The sequence below is a fragment of the Gopherus flavomarginatus genome, chromosome 8 (genome assembly GCF_025201925.1).
Source record: "Gopherus flavomarginatus isolate rGopFla2 chromosome 8, rGopFla2.mat.asm, whole genome shotgun sequence".
NCBI lineage: Eukaryota > Metazoa > Chordata > Testudines > Testudinidae > Gopherus > Gopherus flavomarginatus.
Window position 1 is genome coordinate 39,191,158 of NC_066624.1, and position 21,882 is coordinate 39,213,039.

The window sequence follows — 21,882 nt, forward strand, 5'->3', positions numbered from 1 at the left end:
GTTTGACTAGGCGTGTATGGATTGGCGTGTACTCCACATGTTTATCCATGATGTCATGACTCTTTCCATGAATGTCTAAGGAGCAGATGCATCACTGTGTTTCCCACAATTGTCATGTCTCACTATGGAATTGTGGCCTGTCAGACACCTGGATGACCTTTCTAGATCCTGTTTTCTTTCTTTTTTTCTTTCTTTCTTTTCTTTGTGCCTCTGAACAATCTGTTGGTTCCACAGATGAATCAATAGGGAACATTAAGACAGGAAAGGAAGGTTGAGTGCACCATAATGGCCCTGGTCTGATTGTGATTTTCCAGAACACTAAGTTTTGTTGCATAACAGTCCTGCTGCTGTCATGAAATTAACAGAAGCTATTGAACAGTAGCTAATAGAGGAAAGTCTGCCAGTGGGTATACTGCTGTCTGCTCATTTGATACATTTAGGATGAAAAACTGCTTTACAAGCTAGGACAAGCACAGTTTGACCTGTTGCTACATGTTTAATTTGCTCAGTTGTGCTTGGACACCACAGCTGAGATGTTATTTATTTTAAGATCTATTTTCTTTTTCCAAATGTTTATGTGAGCCTTATATTTGTCGACAGCACAGGTGTCGTGTGCACAGCCTCACTCCTGATTGGAGCTGGTTGGGAATTTTTTCAGTGAACGCCCACATGCCAGTTCATTCAAACCGAAACTGTTCACGAAGCAGAGTTCGTCCTGACAAATCTCCCAACTTGAAAAATTATAAGGGAAATAAATTTTAAAATTGTCAGTGTCCTGTTTCGACATCTTCACACTGAAAAGCTTTGGATTTTTGACTCAAAACAACTTTTTTCATTTTGAAATGTTAGTATTAAATGTAATAAAAAAAGTTAAATAAAAAGGTCAAAATAAAGCATTTCAGAATAATCAAAATACTTTGTTTTGGCTGATCTAAAGTGCAAATTTTTTTTTCAGATTTTGAGTTCACAAATTTTTGAAACTTCCACTTTTCATCCCAATTCAGGTCTGGAATTTTTTTGATATCTTGAAAATTGTCAGGGGCCAGGGAAGAGCATTTTCCACCCAGCTCTACTCCTGATCTGGAGGGTTCATCTCAGATGGGGAAGGGGTGAAAATCTTCATGGCCTATTCAGTCCTTGGATCCCGGTGCTGAGACTGACAAGGATACCAGTTAGCATCAATTATGATGTGCACACTTTGGCCACATGCAGACTAGGTATTAAAATTGATTTTAGATACGCAACTTCAGCTACGGGAATAACGTAGCTGAAGTTGAATTTCTAAAATCGAGGTACTCACCCGTCTGGACGGCGCGGCATCGATGTCCGCGGCTCTCCGTGTCGATTCCGGAACTCCGTTCGGGTTGATGGAGTTCCGGAATCGATGTAAGCGCGCTCGGGGATCGATACATCGCGTCCAGACTAGACGCGATATATCGATCCCCGAGCAATCGATTTTAACCCGCCGATGCCGCGGGTTAGTCTGGACGTGCGCTTTGTTCACTGGGAACTGTGCTAAGAACAGTGGCTCCAGGCCCCAGCATGCCAAGCACTAAGGGTTTGTCTACACTTAATGCTACAGAGGCACAATAGTGTAGACACAATCTACTTCCCTGAAACGTGGTAGGTACGTTGACAGAAGAATTCTTCCATCAAGCTAATGCTGTCCACCTGGGGACTTAGGTCAGCTTAACAATGCTGCTAGAGGTGTGGATTTTTCATACCTCTGGTTTATGTAGCTAAACCAACCTAATTTTGTTGTGTAAACCAGGCCTAAAAGGCAACTAGTTCTGCACCTGGGGTCCTAAAGCTGTTGAGGCACCAGCTTGACTCCCATTAACTCCTGCAGACCCCTGTGTGAACACCATATGGACCTGGTGTTGAGTGGACTAGGGGCATAGCTGCTTTATGGAACAGTATCCCCTGGCAAACAGACAGGAAAAATTCCTTGTTGAGGCATTGTTGTAGCTGGGTTGATCCCATATATGAGAGAGACAAGTGGGTGAGATCATCTCTTACTGGACTAATTTCTGTTGGTGAAGGAGATAAGCTTTCAACCTATTCAAACTGCTTTTTCAGAACTGGGAAAGGTATTCAGAGTGTCACAGCTAAATACAAAACAATACAGGTTATTTAGCATAAAGGGTGTTGCAGACCATTTAAGAAGAAGTGGACAATTAACAGCTCTGCAGTCATAGGACCAGGAGAGTGAGTGGGTTGTTGTAATGAGTCATAAAATCAGTATCTCTGCTGAGATCATGATTTTTAGAGTCTTGGCGGAGTTATGAATTTAAGCTGCTGGGGTTTTCTTTTGAAGGTGTCATGTAGGCTTCCTTTGAGAATGAGGACAGGTCAGATATAGAGTGATCACTTCGTGAAAAGTGTTTGCCTACAGGTCTTTTATCATTTTTCTGTGAGTTCATTCGAGAGCATAGTGATTGTGTGGTTTCACCCACATAATTATTGGTGGTGCATTTGATGCACTGGATGAGGTACACCACATGTGATAGGCATGTGTAGGACCCATGGATCTCGAAAGGTGTGTTGTGGGGAGCACTGATCATCATAGCAATGGAGATAAAAATTATTAAATAATAGTACAGTGCTTTGAGATCCTTGAGAGGAAGGTGGTAAAAAAAGTACAAAGTGTAACATGGGCACAGATCCAAATCCCAGATCTGAATGTGGTTTCAAAGCCAAGTTAGTGCTCAAGCCCTCTGCCTCTAAGGGACTGAATCCAAACAGTGCCAAACTTGGCAAAATTTGGGTTGGGATTTCATACCCCAAGTCTGGGATTGTTGGACCCATCTAGTTGTTTGGCTTTTTTTGCAAGAGAAACAGAAAATGGGCCTAAAACACACAGATTTTTCCCCTTTGACTTAAAAATAACCACATTTTTACTGAAATTATTAAATTAAATGTAAGAATAAAGAATACCTGGGTTTTTATTTAAGCTGCTTTATTCCTTAACTGAGAACTTATCTAGCAATTTCCAACACACACATGGACATAGGTATCCTAAAACAAGAGCTGCCACATCACCCCAGAAATGCTGTTGATAGACATCAGCAGGCTGCATGGACTGTGTGCGAATCCAGCAGTCTGTCAGGTCTCCACAGGTCAGGCTGTAGTGCCTTTGTGTCTGTATTTCTCTCTCCCTCTCTTTCTACCTCTGTGTGAGTATTTTGTTTCCTCCTCCCTCTGTGTGTGTCTCTCTTCCTTTGTATCTCCCTGCTTCTATTCCTTCCTTTGATCTCTAGCCAAAGAACCTCCAAAATTCCAGGCACTTCACAGAGCTGCCCTTAGTGTGTTCCTGCATTGCCTAGTCAAGGGTATCTCTGCCTGAGGTTGGAGAGATGCTGTTACTCCTGGTGATATGATTGCATAGCAACACAGAAGCACAGGGTGGTGGAGGAGGAAAGACAGAGAGCATGCACACAGCATCGCTGAGCCTCAGCATGCATCCCTGTCACAGGGACTTCTTTGCTGATTCACAGAGTCAGCCCCAATCCCTGCCACTGAAGCCCAGCTGCTGCCTTCATTTCAGATCTGACAGAATCGGAAGGTAGGCCACAGATAAATTGTTTCCTAGCCAGCTCCTGGCTTTGCATGGAGAGGGAAATTACCAATGTATGGTTAGCCTCAGCATTGTGCTATGTGTGCGTCCATCTGTCCGTGCACGGTATACTGTCTGTGTTTGTGCGTCTGGAGAAACTTGCATGGAAAAGAAAGGGGAGAGGGGGTGGGGGAGAGACAGGCAGCCAAGACTTTGATTCCACAGGAAAGAGCTCAGGGAATCATAAGTAGATGCAGATTCCTGAGAAAAACAGCAATAGCAAGCTTTGCAGTTATCTCCAGCTTTGATTCTTTTAAAATCAGAGGTTTATTTACACCGACAGAAGCTTTCTGCCGAGCTGAAGGGCTGCTTGGATCAGGGCATGGTGGCCTTCTAGCATTCTCCTTAAAAGACGATCCTGCAGAAAACAGATCCTAAAGCTCTTTTCAAGTAGTGAGCTGGGATAAGAGAAGAAGCAATAGGGACTATGGTCCCAGCTCTGGCCTTTCATTCACTTCCTTGTTCAGTCTTGCCGCTGCTTTTATATTATCGCCCCCCCCCCCGCCGCTCTTATAACCCCTCCCACTTTTTCTCCTGCTCCCCTCTTCTCCCACTGAGGACCCATATTACAACTAGCATTCTTCTGCTTGAGGAGGGCTAGCCAGGATTACTTCCAGAAACCATCAGTTCTGCTCCATAATAGTCTAGAGAGGACATGGGCCACTTCCCGCTCTCCAAAGCTGAGCATTCTGCTTCTACCTCCTTCCCAGTCTCAGCAGCCAAGACCGGGGTATTGCATAGCACTGCAATGTATTATCATGGGTGGCAGGTTTGTATAATTTTTGGTGGTGTCCAGAATGGGTCCAAGCAGAGTCGTCCTGTCCATAGGACAGGCCGGGGCAACTGCCATGGGCCCTGTGCTTTGGGGGCCTCCATGCTTCAAGGGGACACAAGGTCCAGGGTGACCTGGGGGCAGAGGTGAAAGTAGGCCGGTTCGGGCCAGTACGGAGGACCGGTAAGAAAAGGTGCAGAAGCTACCGGCAAGAAAATGGAGCATTCTCTCTCTCTCTGACTCCACCTCCTGGCTCCAGCAAAATTGAGAGTCCGGGAGCCTGGCTCCACGAATGTTCGGGGCCAGGTCTCCCCCCTGGCTCCCCCTGCACCTCCCCTTAGTGTGCCCCAGACCCCCTTTGCTGCTCCTATGCACCTCCCTGGGTCCTGGAGCAGAGCATTTGTCTCTCCATGCTGCCTGCCTGCATTAACTGCCGCCACAGGGTCCTAGTGCCCCCCTTTACTACTGCCAGGGTAGGCTGCCCTTCCCCCTCAGACCCTTTCATTTTCTAGTGGGACCCTCCACCAGTACAGCCTCCCCCTGCCTACAGTCACTGCTCTTGCCCCATGCTGGGCAAGGGGCTGCCCCAATGAGGCTACAGTGAGGGGCAGCAGCAGGGAAGGAAGTGCACATGTGATGGCAGTCTCCCCCCCCGGCATGGCACCCACCACAGGGGAGGCGAGGGGGATTCCTGGACCTGAAAGGGGCCGTAGGAGCACGTGCAGTGACAGTGGGGAGGGGAGAAAGGGGGTCCCTATCCCAGAGCTCGTTGCTGCAAGCAGGGAGAGGGCTGGGGGGAGTCCTTCTCTCTGGCTCCAGTCCCAGGGCAGCCTGCCTGCACCCCAAACTCATCCCCAGCCCTGCCCTCCCCCAGAGCCCACACCCCCAGCCAGAGCCCTCATCCCCCCGCATCTCAACCCTCTATCCTAGCCCTGAGCCTCTCCAACACCCCAAACCCTCATCTCCAGCCCCAGCCAGAGCCCTCATCTCCCTGCACCCTAACCCTCTGCCTCAACCCTGAGTCCCTTCCCACACCCCAGACTCCTCATCCCCAGCCACATCTCAAATCCACCCCCAGCCTCACCCCACAGCCCTCACCCCTGCATCCCCTCCCTCCCTACGCCTCTTATCCCCAAACTCCCTCCCAGAACCTGCACCCCTTCCCTCCACACTCCCTCCCATCCCCAAATTCCCTCACAGATCCTGCACCCTGCACCTCTGCTGCACCCCAGTCCCCTGCCCGAGCCCAGGGCCTGAACCCCAGACCTCCTCTCCCACCCAAACTCCCTCCCAGAGTCTTGGGCAGGTTGGGGCTGTAGTTGGGGGGGGGGCAGAGTTTGGGCAGGGACAGGTTCTGGGCACCACCAAAATTTCAACAAACCTGCCACCCCTGCTGGCAAGAGCTGGTGCACCATACTGGGTGGACCGGCTTCCTGAGGCAGCAATTTAAAGGGCTGGAGCCCAGGGCCCTTTAAATTGTTGCCAGAGCCCTGGGGTAGCAGCTGCAGGGCTCAGGTGGTGATTTAAAGGGCCCAGGGCTCCTGCCACCGCTACCGCCCCAGGCCCTTTAAATCACTGCTGGAGCCCCACTGCCACTACCCCAGGTCTCCAGGGACTATTTAAAGGGCCCAGGCCCTTTAAATAGCCTACGGAGCCTGCCGGAGCCCTGGGGTAGCGGCAGCAGGGCTCTGGTGGCTATTGAAAGGGTTTGGGGCTCCCGCTGCCTCTACCACCCCGGGCCCTTTAAATAGCTACCGGAGCCCTGCTGCCGCTACCCCAGGGCTCCGGCAGCAGGGCTCCAGAGATGATTTAAAAGGGTCCTGGAGGGTAGCAGCAGCCGGAGCCCCAGGCCCTGCTGCCGGAGCCCTGGGGCTCTGTCGGCAATTTAAAGGGCCCGGGGCTTTGCTGCGGTAGCAGCAGCTAGAGCCCCAGGCCCTTTAAATCGCTCCATTTAAATTGCACAAACCCCAGGGCCCCCATCCACCATTGCAGCTGGGAGTTCAGGGGGTGATTTAAAGGGCTTGGGGCTCCCAGCTTCTGCTACCACAGCCCTAGCCTCGGGCCCTTTAAATCCTGATTTAAAGGGCCTAGGGATGTAAAGGCTCTGCCTCTTCTGGTGGAGGCCACGCCCCTCCTCAGGATTCCGGAGTACCGGCAAGTCCTTTAAGTTACTTTCAGCCCTGCCTGGGGGTCTAGCGGGGGGCCTCGTGTGAGCAGCAGCAAGCAACTTGGCTCTGCTCCACTGGCTCCTGGCATCACTTGGGGGAGAGGGCGGAATCAGGAAAGAGGTGGGTCTGGGGTTTGGGGGAAGGGGCGAAATGGGGGCAGAGCAGGGGCAGGAAGAGGTGGAGCGGGGCAGGCTGGGGCCAGGTTGCTTGCTGCTGCTGGCGCTAGGCCACTCACTAGCGCCCCAGGCTGCCCTGGAGCCTGCATTCCCCTGAAGCAGGGGACCCAGGGTGGTATCCCTGGTCCATCCTATGGATGGGACAGCTCTGAAAATATAAGCCCAAACATTGATGGAGTTGGGCCCACGTTCCTGAATATTGGTGGAGCACGGGCACCATGGGCCCATATAACTTGCCGCCTATGCGTATTATTACTAGTGCCCCAATCCAAAGTGCCCCAAAGGAAAAAGGACTGTAAGCTGTCTAAACTCCTACCTGCCACATGGGGCCACAACAGTGGTACCCCTAACCCACCCAGCAATATCATCAATCTATCCAACTACACACTCAGCCCAGAAGAAAAGTCTGTCCTATCTCGGGGACTCTCTTTCTGCCCTGCCACCCCCACCAACATGATACAGTTCTGTGGCGATCTGGAAGCCTACTTTCGCCGTCTCCGACTCAAAGAATACTTCCAGGACAACACTGAACAGTGCACTGATACACGGGTGCCCTCCCACCAACAGCACAAGAAAAAGAACTCCACATGGACTCCTCCTGAGGGTCGAAATGACAGCCTGGACCTATACATTGAATGCTTCCGCCGGCGTGCACAGGCAGAAATCGTGGAACAACAACATCGCTTGCCTCACAACCTAAGTCGTGCAGAACGCAATGCCATCCACAGCCTCAGAAACCACCCTGACATTATCATCAAAGAGGCTGATAAAGGAGGTACCGTTGTCATCATGAACAGGTCTGACTATCAAAAGGAGGCAGCCAGACAACTCTCCAATACCAAATTCTACAGGCCACTTCCCTCAGATCCCACTGAGGAATACACTAAGAAACTACAGCATCTACTCAGGACACTCCCTACACTAACACCAGAAGAAATCAACATACCCCTAGAGCCCCGACCAGGGTTATTCTATCTACTACCCAAGATCCACAAACCCGGCAATCCTGGACGCCCCATCATCTTGGGCATTGGCACTCTCACTGAAGGACTGTCTGGATATATGGACTCTCTACTTAGACCCTATGCCACCAGCACTCCCAGCTATCTCCGCGACACCACTGATTTCCTGAGGAAACTACAATGCATTGGTGACCTCCCAGAAAACACCATCCTAGCCACCATGGATGTAGAGGCTCTCTACACAAACATCCCACACACAGATGGAATACAAGCTGTCAGGAACACTATCCCTGATGATGCCACAGCACAACTGGCTGCTGAGCTCTGTGCCTTTATACTTACACACAACTATTTCAAATTTGATGACAATATATATCTCCAGATCAGTGGCACTGCTATGGGCACCCGCATGGCCCCACAATATGCCAATATCTTCATGGCCGACCTGGAACAACGCTTCCTCAGCTCTCGTCCACTCACACCCCTTCTCTATCTACGCTACATTGATGACATCTTCATCATCTGGACCCATGGGAAGGAGACTCTGGAAAAATTCCACCATGATTTCAACAGCTTCCACCCCACCATCAACCTCAGCCTGGACCAATCTACACGGGAGGTCCACTTTCTTGACACCACGGTGCAAATAAGTGATGGTCACATTAACACCACCCTATATCGAAAACCCACCGACCGCTATGCCTATCTTCATGCCTCCAGCTTCCATCCCGGGCACATCACACGATCCATTGTCTACAGCCAAGCACTGAGGTACAACCGCATCTGCTCTGACCCCTCAGACAGAGACCAACACCTACAAAATCTCCACCAAGCATTCTCAAAACTACAATACCCGCACGAGGAAATAAGGAAACAGATCAACAGAGCCAGACGTGTACCCAGAAGCCTCCTACTGCAAGAGAAACCCAAGAGAGAAACCAACAGGACTCCACTGGCCATCACATACAGCCCCCAGCTAAAACCCCTCCGACGCATCATCAAGGATCTACAACCCATCCTGGACAATGATCCCACACTTTCACAGGCCTTGGGTGGCAGGCCAATCCTTGCCCACAGACAACCTGCCAACCTGAAACATATTCTCACCAGTAACTGCACACCACACCATAATAACTCTAGCTCAGGAACCAATCCATGCAACAAACCTCGATGCCAACTCTGCCCACATATCTACACCAGCGACACCATCACAGGACCTAACCAGATCAGCCACACCATCACTGGTTCATTCACCTGCACATCCACCAATATAATATACGCCATCATATGCCAGCAATGCCCCTCTGCTATGTACATCGGCCAAACTGGACAGTCTCTACGGAAAAGGATAAATGGACACAAATCAGACATTAGGAATGGCAATATACAAAAACCTGTAGGAGAGCACTTCAACCTCCCTGGCCACACTATAGCAGACCTTAAGGTGGCCATCCTGCAGCAAAAAAAACTTCAGGACCAGACTTCAAAGAGAAACTGCTGAGCTTCAGTTCATCTGCAAATTTGACACCATCAGCTCAGGATTGAACAAAGACTGTGAATGGCTTGCCAATTACAGAACCAGTTTCTCCTCTCTTGGTTTTCACACCTCAACTGCTAGAACAGGGCCTCATCCTCCCTGATTGAACTGACCTCGTTATCTCTAGCTTGCTTGCTAGCACACATATATATACCTGCCCCTGGATATTTCCATTACATGCATCTGAGGAAGTGGGTATTCACCCACGAAAGCTCATGCTCCAAAACATCTGTTAGTCTATAAGGTGCCACAGGATTCTTTGCTGCCAATCCATCCCGTTTCCAGTTACCTCCTGTTTCTTCTCACCTACACCCTTGGTATGGCAAGCATGTAGTACTGGCAGTGGGTTTACTAACAGGGCTCTGGCAGGCCTCCTTGCCAAGAAGCATGTGTGGCACTGCTGGAGTGGTGGAGAGCGCTGAATTGTCCGTGGGTTTTTAAATGTTGTGTTAACAGTTGGGGAATGTCACTTTTGACAATTTGTGGGTTTCGTTTTTTTTTTTTTAAGTTTAAAAAACAAATCAAACTTTAGAAAGTCTGTGTCCTCCCTGTGTCCCAAGACCGGGTCCTTTACATCTTGGTTCCTTCCTCCTCCACCAAGTAATCTCTCTTAAGCAGCTAGAATTTGCTATTCAGTTAGTCTTTGTGTTACCCCATGGGGGGAATCCTTTCCTTGATTACGCAATTCAAGGCCTTGGGGGTGCTGATCCCCAAAATACACACGCAGTGCCTTGGGGTTTCCATTCCCCAGCATACCTGTTCTGTGTGTTCACCCCTAATGCCTTGGGGCTCCCAGTTTGCACTGGTACATGTCAACACCTGACACTTCCCGGTGGTGAGTGTTCCTTTTCCTGGCAGTGCATGTTATACCACACAAGCCCCTGGTGATGCCCCCGTGTGTAATGGGCCCGACAGGAAAGGGCTGTGTTATAAAGCCATGCAGTTTTGAACTGCCTCTTATCCAGGGACCTGTGCTCACTGACACTTAAAGGTGTTGCGTGTTGAGTAATAGAAGGCTTTGTCTAGATTTTATTTAACCAGAAAATGATGAAGACAGTCTCTTTCCAGGTCACAGCCTGGGACATATAAACCATACATATTAAACACTGTGTAAAGTAGAGATGATTAAATATAACCAGGGACACAGCTGATCACAGAGGGCAGGACAAGGGGCAATGGGTTTAAACTACAGCATAGCAGATTTAGATTAAATCTCAAGAAAAACTTCCTAGCTGTAAGAACAGTAGGACAAGGGAACAGATGCCTCGGGAGGTTGTGGAAGCTCCACTGGAGGTTTTCCAAAGGAGGCTGGATACCCATCTGTCTGGGATGGTTTAGACCCAACAAATCCTGCATCTTGGCAGGGGGTTAGACTAGATGACTCTTGCGGTCCCTTCTAACCTTATGGCTCTATGATTCTGTGGTCAGACTGGAATACGTCTTTAAAATGACATTTGACCATCAAGCAAGGCCAGGCAAAATGTGATGCTTAAGGAGTTAAGTGGGTTCCAGTAAAACAAAAGGTCCAAGTTCTCTAAAATGTGCAGTGAATTTCAGACTATAATGATATTTTAAAGAATGCTGCATACACAGCTTCTGTTTCAGGCTCAGTGGCTAATGCTAAAAGCACATAGGTGCTATTGTAAATCTTGTGTAACAAGACATACCTAGCAAAATGAGTCCACTTCCCAAATGGCCTGATTGGAGTGCTTAAGAGTAGAATGTACATTGCTCAGTCCCTGCTTCCTTTCCATGTTCTGCAAAACAAGAACAGGATAGTACTTATACATTACTGGGGGGTGGGGGGGAGGGCGGATATTACTTCACACAGCATACACTCCGCCTACAAAAGTCACAGCCTCTTGAGGCTGGAGAACTACATGCTGTGGTTGGATGTTTGAGAACTTGGGTGATTGTGGGCCAATAATAGTCAATGCACAAAAACATATATTAATACAACATTAAGAAGGGGAGACCAAGCACCAGGAAGCTAACGTGGTTAATCGTTTAAATAGCTTGATAAATGGAAGGTTCATATTTCAGAACCTAGTGTAAGAGTCATTCTTCCCCTCAAAGAGCAGGGAAAGAAGAGCACAGATTGTCTGTCTGAAAGACAACAAAGAAAAGATTCAGGACAGTAGTTTATCTAGGGAGAAGCAGCATGGTCTCATGGCTAGAGCTGTGTACTGGGACCCTAGAGATCAGGGTTTAATTCTTGGTGCTACCACAGACGACTTTGGTGACTTAATCTCCATGCTTCACTTCCCCCATCTGTAAAATTGAGATAATGCTTCCTTTCTCTCACCCTTTTCCTGTCCTATCTACGTAGATTGTGAGTTCTTCGGGGCAGAGACTTTCTCTGTCTAGCACAATGGGGCTACAATCACAGTTGGGTCTGCTAAGTGCTACTGTAGTAAATATAATTACTATGTAATAGAGGAGGGTGAGAAGAGATTGGTGAGGAGAATAAAGTAGGAAAGATAAGATTAGTCAAAATGGGCTTTAAGGAGGGAGCAGTTTGGCAAACTATTTTAAGCGTAGGGGGAGGCATAAGAAAGAAGTTACATTTAACCTCCTCCTAAATAATGTGCTATGGCTTGCATGTAGCCAGACAAAGAGGAACGGTGAAGGCTACTTAGTGAGTGTGTGTGTGTGCAGCATGGCCTAGTTAACGTTGCTGTAGGAACACTAACTTCTGCATTCCTTGACTTTTCTATGTGCAATTCCTCAGCTTGAGTGCTCTATTAACAGAACAGAACATGTTTTTTCCATGTTGGGGAGAGAGAGATTCTGCTTCTTCAGCAAGACCCTCTCCTTAGTATTTTCCATGTACACACCTAGATCCTCCACACTGGCCCCCTTCCCTGGCCTATGGCCTCAAGGCCTGATCTTGCAAGGTGCCAAGTTCTGTCAGTTACACTGATGTCAGGTCCTTTATTTCCCAATGGGCTCAGGGTCCAAGTTTCATTCATTAGATGACCCAGCACATCTAATGTGGCACGAGGGTGATACTAGTTGCATCGGAGGTTTCATTTTACTTTAATGGGGGTGGGGGTGGCCTTTACACATTAAATGTTTCAGTACATGTAATTCAGGGGACCTAGATGCTTAGTTCAGTTGGGGGAAAAGGAGTTTTCTCCTGCCTAAAGAGAGAGAGGAAGGAGCTACAAGTTCCTAACAGCTAATTGTCACAGGACATGTCTGGTGCTAGGCCTGGTCACATCCCATGTTTAATCATTGACATCACCTCTTCTTTTTCCCCCATGGGCTGAGGTTCCTGTGTAGGGTGTTGTCTCTGGTCTTTTCTTCTCTCCAGAGTGACAAGCAGTGGTGTGTCTGTGACATAAGGCACACAGGGTGGTTCTAGGGAGAAGACCAAAGATACCCATTCCAGGAAGGAGCTCTTCCTTGTAGACGAATTCCTAGGCAGCAATAGCTCCTGTTTTTCTGCCTTCAGTCCCTAACCCCAGTGTCTCAGGAAGAAGTCTTGCTGGCCCTGGTTCCCAGGAACAAGTACTTATTGCATGTCCAGAAGACAACTTTTTATTCTGGAACAATACGTGTTTAGTGCACTATCACGAGTCCAGCTTCTCAGCTCGTTCAGGATCCTGTTAAGGTGTAACTAAAACTGCAACGAAAGCTTCTCTGTTACATATGCATAAACATCATTTGAACTTTGAAATATCCTAAACCTTCCTGCCTTCCTTCCCCTCCTGAATACTCAGTTATTCTTCCACTGTGCAATAAATTAGCTAACAAAAAAGTCATTAACCGTTCTAGCAATGGAGCAAGTATGTATTTGTATTTCCATTGCTACAACTGGATAGTGGCTAAAAAGCCTTTGCTCAAACATTCACCAAATAAATAGTTCCGTTTAGGCCAAGACCCTGACTTGAAAGTTTTAGTCTCAAAGAAACATTTTTGAGGAAGATAGTGATTGGAAATGGGGGGTTGTGATAGAAACAATTTCTTGGCCTTTCCTGCAAGCTACGCTGTGAAGGTATTGTATGTTCAGTATGTAAAACAAGTCATATAGAGTCTGAAGTCCAAAGTTTGGATCCAGTCCAAACTTCCCCAAAGACTGAAGGTTGCTTAATCTAGTTGGCTATAGAGCTATGAAACAGCCACACAATTTGTCTTGAGATGAGAACTTCCCTGAAATTTGAGGGGGTTCGACTTGGGCTCATTTATAAAAATAAGGGCAATCAAATTGTATGTTTCTGGGGGCCAGAGGTCAGGTATGTGGTTTGTAGATGAATGGTCAACTTCCCCTCAGCCGTGAGGTTGGACTGTGGCCAGAGGCAGGATGCCAAAAGAGATGGAGCAAAGGTCTGACTTCATTCAGCAAATCTACCTAAATGCTGGCACTTGAGCAAATCAACAAATGCTGCTGAAATGGGCTTCTGAATAGAAGAAATTCTGTAGACTAGATTCCTCAGTGAAGCAATAATCCATATTCTAGAGCTGGAAGCAGAACTGGTTTAGCAATGGTTATTAGTTTCTTTTGTCAGACTGCTTTTCAAATCAGTACAATAGGCCAATCTTGCCCTTACTGATTTTGAAACAGGTGCAGCTTGATCAACAAGAGGAAAAGTGTGTGTGTGTGTGTTTTAAACAACCATCCAGTTTATCTTGAAACCACATTAACGCGGCACCATTCCAGCATTTAAAAGTAATGCCAAGACCTGTACATTATTTATTTCTCAGCAAAGTGATTATTGTGATCTGAAATATAACTGGTCACTGAAGGTATAATAGCGGTTTGAAGTCCTGGTGTAGCCTCATGAAATGCATAACACTATTGTCTGTGCATAGTTTATACTTCCTGTACCACAAACTGGGGGAAAGATTGGCCAGTTTCTGCTGGGGCACTAGTTACTAGGGAAAGGCCGGTCAGCGTTATGGGGGAGGCCTGCACCATTGGAGAAAAGTCCAGCCTATATTACATGGGGATGTGTGCCCCAGGAAAAGGGCCAGTTATCATTTCAGGGTTTGCACTCATGTCTGTGAATTTTCATCAGCCCCTGTTCACACAGGTCTCAGCATATTTCCCTTCCTCTTCAGAAGGGCACACAGGGAAAAGACGGTTACTCACCTTTGTAACTGTTGTTCTTCGAGATGTGTTGCTCACATCCATTCCAGTTAGGTGTGCGCGCCGTGCGTGCACGCTCGTCGGAAACTTTTTACCCTAGCAACTCCAGTGGGCTGGCAGGTCGCCCCCTAGAGTGGCGCCGCCATGGCGCTCGATATATACCCCTGCCGGCCCACCCGCTTCTCAGTTCCTTCTTGCCGGCTACTCCGACAGTGGGGAAGGAGGGCGGGTGTGGAATGGATGTGAGCAACACATCTCGAAGAACAACAGTTACAAAGGTGAGTAACCGTCTTTTCTTCTTTGAGTGATTGCTCACATCCATTCCAGTTAGGTGAATCCCAAGCCTTACCTAGGCGGTGGGGTCGGAGTGAGAAGTCGCGGCATGGAGCACTGCAGATCCGAAGGCCGCGTCCTCTCTTGACTGCTGGACCAGGGCATAGTGGGAAGCAAAGGTGTGGACCGATGACCAGGTCACTGCCCGACAGATTTCCTGGATGGGCACACGGGCGAGGAAAGCCAGCGACGACGCCTGCGCCCTGGTAGAATGCGCAGTCACACGGCCCGTAGGAACATGGGCCAGCTCATAGCAGGTCCTGATACAGGAAGTTACCCATGAGGATAACCTGTGCGAAGAAATGGGAAGCCCCTTCATGCGGTCCGCTACTGCCACGAAGAGCTGGGGGGATTTGCGGAACGGTTTGGTCCTCTCCACATAGAACGCGAGAGCCCTACGGACATCAAGCGAGTGGAGCTGTTGCTCCCTGCCTGAAGAGTGAGGTTTCGGGAAAAAAAACGGGAGGAATATCTCTTGGTTGACGTGGAAGGCTGAGTCCACCTTGGGGAGAAAGGCAGGGTGTGGCCTCAGCTGCACCTTATCTTTATGGAAGACTGTATACGGGGGGTCTACCGTGAGAGCCCGGAGTTCCGACACCCGTCTAGCTGAGGTGATAGCTACTAGAAAGGCAGTCTTCCAAGAAAGATAGAGTAGGGAGCAAGTAGCTAACGGCTCGAAGGGGGGCCCCATGAGCCGAGACAACACCAGGTTAAGATCCCAGGTCGGGGCAGGGAGTCGGACGTTAGGGTATAGACGTTCCAGCCCCTTCAGGAACCTAGTCACCGTCGGGTGAGAAAAAACGGAGCGGCCATCCCCACCCGGGTGAAAGGTGGAGATAGCCGCCAGGTGGACCTGCAGGGACGATATCGCCAGGCCCTGTTGTTTGAGGGACCAAATATAGTCCAAAATATTGGCCACCGAAACTTCCATCGGGCGGAGACCTTTCTCCACGCACCAACAGGAGAAACGCTTCCACTTGGCCGAGTATGTCGCTCTAGTGGAAGGCTTCCTGCTGCCCAAGAATACCTCCCGTACCAGGGTGGAGCAGCGCAACGCAGAACTGGTCAGCCACGCAGGAGCCACGCTGCTAGGTGCAGCGACTGGAGGTCCGGGTGACAGAGAGTTCCGTGTTCCTGGGTGATCAGGTCCGGGTGAAGGGGCAGGGGAACTGGGTCGGCTATGGCCAGGTCCAGCAACATGAGGTACCAATGCTGTCTGGGCCACGCCGGGGCTACCATGATCACGCGGGCCCTGTCCCTGCGCACCTTCAGAAGGACCCTGTGGACCAGTGGGAACGGGGGGAACGCGTAGAACAAGTGGGTCGTCCACGGAATAAGGAAGGCGTCCGCTATAGACCCGGGTTCCCGGCCCTGAAAACAGCAGAACGCCTGGCATTTCCTGTTCCCCCCAGACGCGAAGAGGTCCACACGGGGACAACCCCACCTCTGGAAGATCGAGAGGGCGACGTCCGGGCAAAGGGACCACTCGTGTGAGAGGAAGGATCTGCTCAGGCGGTCCGCCAGCGTGTTCCGCACTCCGGGGAGGAAGGAAGCCGTGAGGTGAATGGAGTGGGCTATACAAAAGTCCCAGAGTCGCATCGCCTCATGACATAGGGGAGAGGATCTGGTGCCGCCCTGCTTGTTGATATAGTACATGGTCGTCGTGTTGTCGGTAAATACCACGACACAACGGCCCTGAAGCTGGTGATAGAACGTTTGACAAGCAAGGCAGACCGCTCTCAACTCCCGCATGTTGATGTGCAGCTTCACCTCCTGTGGGGACCACAGGCCCTGTGTTCTCAGGGTTCCCAGGTGGGCCCCCCAGCCGAGATCTGAGGCATCCGTCGTTAGGGACACCGAGGGTTGGGGCGGGTGGAATGGGAGCCCCGCACACACTACGGACTGGTCTAGCCACCAGCTGAGAGAATCCAACACCCCCTGGGGGATAGTGATCAGCATGTCTAGTGGTTGCCTTGCCGGCCGGTAGTGTGCGATGAGCCACGACTGGAGGGGCCTCATGCGGAGCCGAGCGTAACCGGTCACAAATGTGCATGCTGCCATGTGGCCTAACAGGGTTAGACATGTCCGTATCGATGTCAAGGGGGCTGCCCGCAAGCGCTGAACGATCGCCGACAACGCCTGGAACCTTGGCAACGGCAGAAGGGCCCTGGCCACGGTGGAGTCCAGGACGGCCCCAATGAACTCCACCCTCTGCGAGGGGAGCAGGGTGGACTTGCCCACGTTGATCATGAGGCCCAAGGTAGCAAACAGGCCGGTGATCCTGCGGACGTGGCTGCAAACCTGTAGCTCTGACGTGCCCCGAATTAACCAATCGTCTAGGTAAGGGAACACGTGGATACGACTGCGCCGAAGATGTGCCACAACGACGGCCATGCATTTTGTGAATACCTTCGGAGCCGTAGAAAGGCCAAATGGGAGGACTGCAAATTGGTAGTGAAGGCGGCCTACCACGAATCGAAGGAATCGTCTGTGGTGTGGCCATATGGCAATATGAAAATAGGCGTCCTGCATGTCGAGGGCGGCATACCAGTCTCCCGGATCCAGGGATGGAATAATGGTCCCCAGGAATACCATGCGGAACTTCAACTTCGCTAGGTACTTGTTGAGCTCTCGCAGGTCGAGGATAGGCCTGAGGCCTCCCTTGGCCTTGGGGATCAGAAAGTTGCGGGAATAAAACCCCTTGCCTTTCTCGTTTTCCGGAACCGCCTCTATAGCTCCTTTGTCGAGGAGCGTCTGTACCTCCTGCCGAAGGAATTGCTCGTGAGAGGGGTCCCTGAAGAGGGACGAGGAAGGGGGGCGGGAGGGAGGAAATGATACAAACTGCAGGCGGTATCCCGTCTGCACCGTGCGTAAGACCCAGCGATCGGATGTTATTTGGGTCCACGTCTGGAGGAAAAACGAAAGGCGGTTGGAAAATGGGGGGGAAGGATCCGTGGGGGAAACTGGTACTGCGCCCTCGGGCGCACCTTCAAAACGAAGGTTTGGGCCCAGGCGGGGGCTTGGAGGAGCTTTGATTCTGCCCCCCTTGGTTCCCCGACTGTCTACGCCTTCCATTCCTGCCGCGGCGCCTATTAAGGTCCTGCCGCTGGCGGAACTGGGGGTATGGCCTACGCTGCTGCTGCTGTTGCGGCCGGAAGGGTCTGTGCTGCGTCCCCGGCATGTGCATCCCGAGGGAGCGCATAATGACCCGATTGTCCTTAAGACTTTTCAGTCTGGGGTCTGTCTTTTCTGAGAACAGGCCCTGGCCTTCGAACGGGAGGTCCTGGATGGTGTATTGGAGCTCCGGTGGAAGGCCAGAAACCTGAAGCCAGGAGATGCGGCGCATCGTTACCCCCGAGGCGAGGGTACGGGTAGCCGAGTCTGCAGCGTCCAAAGAGGCCTGTAACGAGGTTCGTGCAACCTTCTTGCCCTCGTCAAGAATCGCCGCGAATTCTTGACGAGCCTCTTGTGGCAGCAGCTCTTTAAACTTGTCCGCTGCCACCCATGAGTTAAAAGCGTAGCGGCTAAGAAGGGCTTGCTGATTTGAAACCCTGAGCTGAAGGACCCCAGCCGAATAGACCTTGCGGCCGAGGAGGTCCATACGCCTGGCCTCCTTGGATTTGGGGGCTGGGGCTTCCTGTCCGTGGCGCTCCCTCTCGTTCACCGACTGCACCACCAGGGAACATGGTGTCGGGTGAACGTGGAGGTACTCATAGCCTTTGGAGGGGGCCATGTACTTCCTTTCGACGCCCCTCGCCGTAGGGGGGATGGAGGCCGGTGACTGCCAGATTGTATTGGCGTTGGCCTGGATCGTCCTAATGAAGGGTAAGGCGACCCTGGTGGGAGCATCGGAGGAGAGGATGCTGACGACGGGGTCCTCGATCTCAGAGACCTCCTCGGCTTGCAGGCTCAGATTCTGTGCTAGTCGCCTAAGGAGGTCCTGGTGTGCCCTGAGATCTAGCGGAGGAGGGCTATTGGAGGAAGTGCCAGCCACCGCTTCGTCAGGAGAGGAGGATGAGGAGACCCCTGGCAAGAAAGTGTCCAGCGGGGGGTCCGCCTCAGCCCACGCCTCTGGCTCAGGAGCAAGACCAGGGTCTTGCTGCTTCGATCCTTCCTCTCCATCCGGGGAGGGAGGAGGGCGAGACAACGACGCCTCTGGCACCCTGTGCTCCGCCATTGCAGGCCTAGGAGGAAGCTGTTGGGGGCCCTGGGCTTGATGGTACGCCCAGGGTGTCCAAAACCCCCACTGCTGCGGACCCTGGTCCTGTTGCGGAGGGTCCTGGAATAGAGCCGCTTGTCTGTCGGTGCCCAGCGCATATACGCTGTCCGCCTGTGATGACACCGACGGCTGTCTGGAAGGCCATGGCGGGGCCGACCGCGGCTGGTAAGAGTCTCCGCGGTCCGGCACCGAAGATGTTCTCGGTGCCGGGGATCGGTACCGGGAGTCATACCGGCGCCGGGATCGGGACCGAGTTCTGTCTCGGTGCCGGGATCTGGACCGGTACCGGCCGCTGCTTCGGTGCCAGGATCGGGACCGGGACCTGCCACCGACGCGGTGCCGGGAGGTCGACCGGGACCGGGACCTGCCACCAGCTCGGTGCCGGGAGGTCGACCGGTGCGTTGAACGACGGCGAGACTGGCTCCTAGAGTCACGGTGCCGGTATCGGCGGCTGGAACCAGACCGTGACCGTCTGGAGGTCGATCGGTGCCGCGAGTACGACCGGTACCGCCGAGGGGAGCGGTGCCGGGACTGCGAGCGGCGGCGGGATCTCGAGCGACCGTGGCGTCGGGACCTCGATCGCGAGCGTGAGTCCCGAGACGGCGCCGTCATCATGGGCTTGCCCCTGGACGCTACCCGCACCGGAGGTACCGGGGGTGGCGGCTGAGTTGACTCAGTCAGGGCAATGAGGTCCCGTGCCGAGGCGAAGGTCTCTGGAGTGGATGGGACCAATAGCTCAACCCCAGATCTTATGGGGGAGCTCGGCGGTACCGGACTCGACGGACCCACCGGGCCCGGAGTCAACGGTGCCGGTAGCGCCGCGGCAGATGTCGATGCCGGGCGCTCCATTCGAGTCTGCCTGGCTGGAGTTGCAGACTTCGATGGTCTTGTTTCTGCACCCGGTGCCAGGGAAGGTCGGTGCCGGGGAGTCTTTCCGGTGCCGGTGCGATCCGGTGCCGGCGTAGAGATCACGGCCTGCGAAGCTGCTGGGTCAAGTGCCGCTTCCATTAGGAGAGTCCTGAGTCTCTGGTCTCTCTCCTTCTTTGTTCTGGGCTTAAAAGCCTTGCAAATGCGGCACTTGTCCGACCTGTGCGATTCCCCCAGGCACTTTAGACACGCGTCGTGAGGGTCGCTGGTTGGCATAGGCTTTTTACAGGCCGCACATTGCTTAAAGCCCGGCGAACCAGGCATGAGCCCGGTGCCGGGTGCCGGGAAGGGCTACAGCCCAGACCGGCTAACAACTATGTACAATATTATTTACACTACAAACTAATTAACTAACTATACTTAACCACTAACTAACAACAGTAGTAACAACGGTAGTAACAAGGAGAGCTAGGGACGTGGAGGACAGCAATGCCGCGCTCCACAGTTCCAACGACCGACACGGCGGTAAGAAGGAACTGAGGAGCGGGTGGGCCGGCAGGGGTATATATCGAGCGCCATGGCGGCGCCACTCTAGGGGGCGACCTGCCGGCCCACTGGAGTTGTTAGGGTAAAAAGTTTCCGACGAGCGTGCATGCGCGGCGCGCACACCTAACTGGAATGGATGTGAGCAATCACTCGAAGAAGAACTCACTCATCTCACACCCAGACGGGTGTGACGAGTTGGGTCACAGAAACCCCTTTGGGACTGCGACCTGATGTGCTGGGACCACCTCTGAGCCCATTTTCCCTGTCAGCTTGGGACTTCTGTACCTTGTCTTGTTTGAGCCAGACACACCTGCCTGCTGCAAACAGAGATCCAAGTCTGAGCCACCTCCCCCACAAGCTGCAGGCTTAACTGAAAACAGCTTAAAAGTGCTCTTGTCTGCAGCACTCAGATACCCAGCTCCCAATGGGGTCCAAACCCCCAAATCAATCCATTTTACTCTGTATAAAGCTTATGCAGGGTAAACTCATAAATTGTCTGCCCTCTATAACACTGATAGAGAGAGATGCACAGCTGTTTCCCCCCCTTCCCCAGATATTAACACATACTCTGGGTTAATTCAGAAGTAAAAAGTGATTTTAATAAATATAAAAAGTAGGATTTTAAGTGGTTCCAAGTAATAACAGAATAAAGTAAATTACCAAACAAAATAAAATAAAACACACAAGTCTAAGCCTAATACAGTAGGAAACAATGCAGGTAAATGTCACCCTCAGATGTTCCCATAAGCTTCTTTGACAGGCTAGCCTCCTTCTAGTCTGGGCCCAATCCTTTCCCCTGGTACAGTCTTTGTTCCAGCTCAGGTGGTAGCTAGGAGATTTCTCATGCCTGCCACCCCCTTTGTTCTGTTCCACCCACTTATATATCTTTTGCACAAGGCGGGAATCCTTTGTCCCTCTCTGGGTTCCCATCCCTCCTTCTAAATGGAAAAGCACCAGGTTAAAGCTGGATTCCAGTTCAGGTGACATGATCACATGTCACTGTAAGACTTCATTACCCACTTGCCAGCACGCAGGTGTACAGGAATCTTACAAGTAAATAGAGCCATCTACAACCAATTGTCCTGGTTAATGGGAACCATCAAGATTCCAAGCCACCATTAATGGCCCACACTTTGCATAATTACAATAGGCCCTCAGAGTTATATTTCATATTTCTAGTTTCAGATACAAGAATGATACATCTATACAAATAGGATGAACACACTCAGTAGATCATAACCTTTGCAAAGATATGTTACTTGGCATAAAACATATTCCAGTTATGTCATATTTACACTCATAAGCATATTTCTATAAAGCATTATGGGGTGCAGTGTCACAATGGATTTAACTGTGCAGCTGTCAGGCCTGTGTGCCGCTCTGCAGATCCAAAGGGAATGCTTTATGGACAGGGTCTGATTAGGAGGTGGAGGCTGGAGATGTGTGGGAAACCCTAGTCACACACCCACAGTGTGTCTCTTCGTCCTCCACCCATCACCAGTAACGTGGGCTGCTTCCACACTCTGTACTCCCTGTGGTGGGGGGCAGAGTCCACAGAATGATTGATTAGTGCTGCTCTGAATAGCATTAATAC

General features: G+C 51.1%; 1 protein-coding gene across 3 annotated transcripts in view; it reads left to right on the plus strand.

Moving 5' to 3' along the window:
- Window positions 1-3,108: 3,108 nt before the first annotated feature.
- DRP2 (dystrophin related protein 2) overlaps window positions 3,109-21,882 on the plus strand; it is a 62,942-nt gene continuing 44,168 nt past the window's right edge. Inside the window, exon 1 of one of the 3 annotated variants that reach the window (XM_050965021.1) lies at window positions 3,109-3,565. The gene's annotated coding sequence lies outside the window, so the exon portion shown is untranslated. Of the gene's footprint in view, window positions 3,566-4,195; window positions 4,572-6,402; window positions 6,543-21,882 lie in introns of those variants that run through there. The other 2 variants (XM_050965020.1, XM_050965019.1) reach the window with 2 other exon arrangements.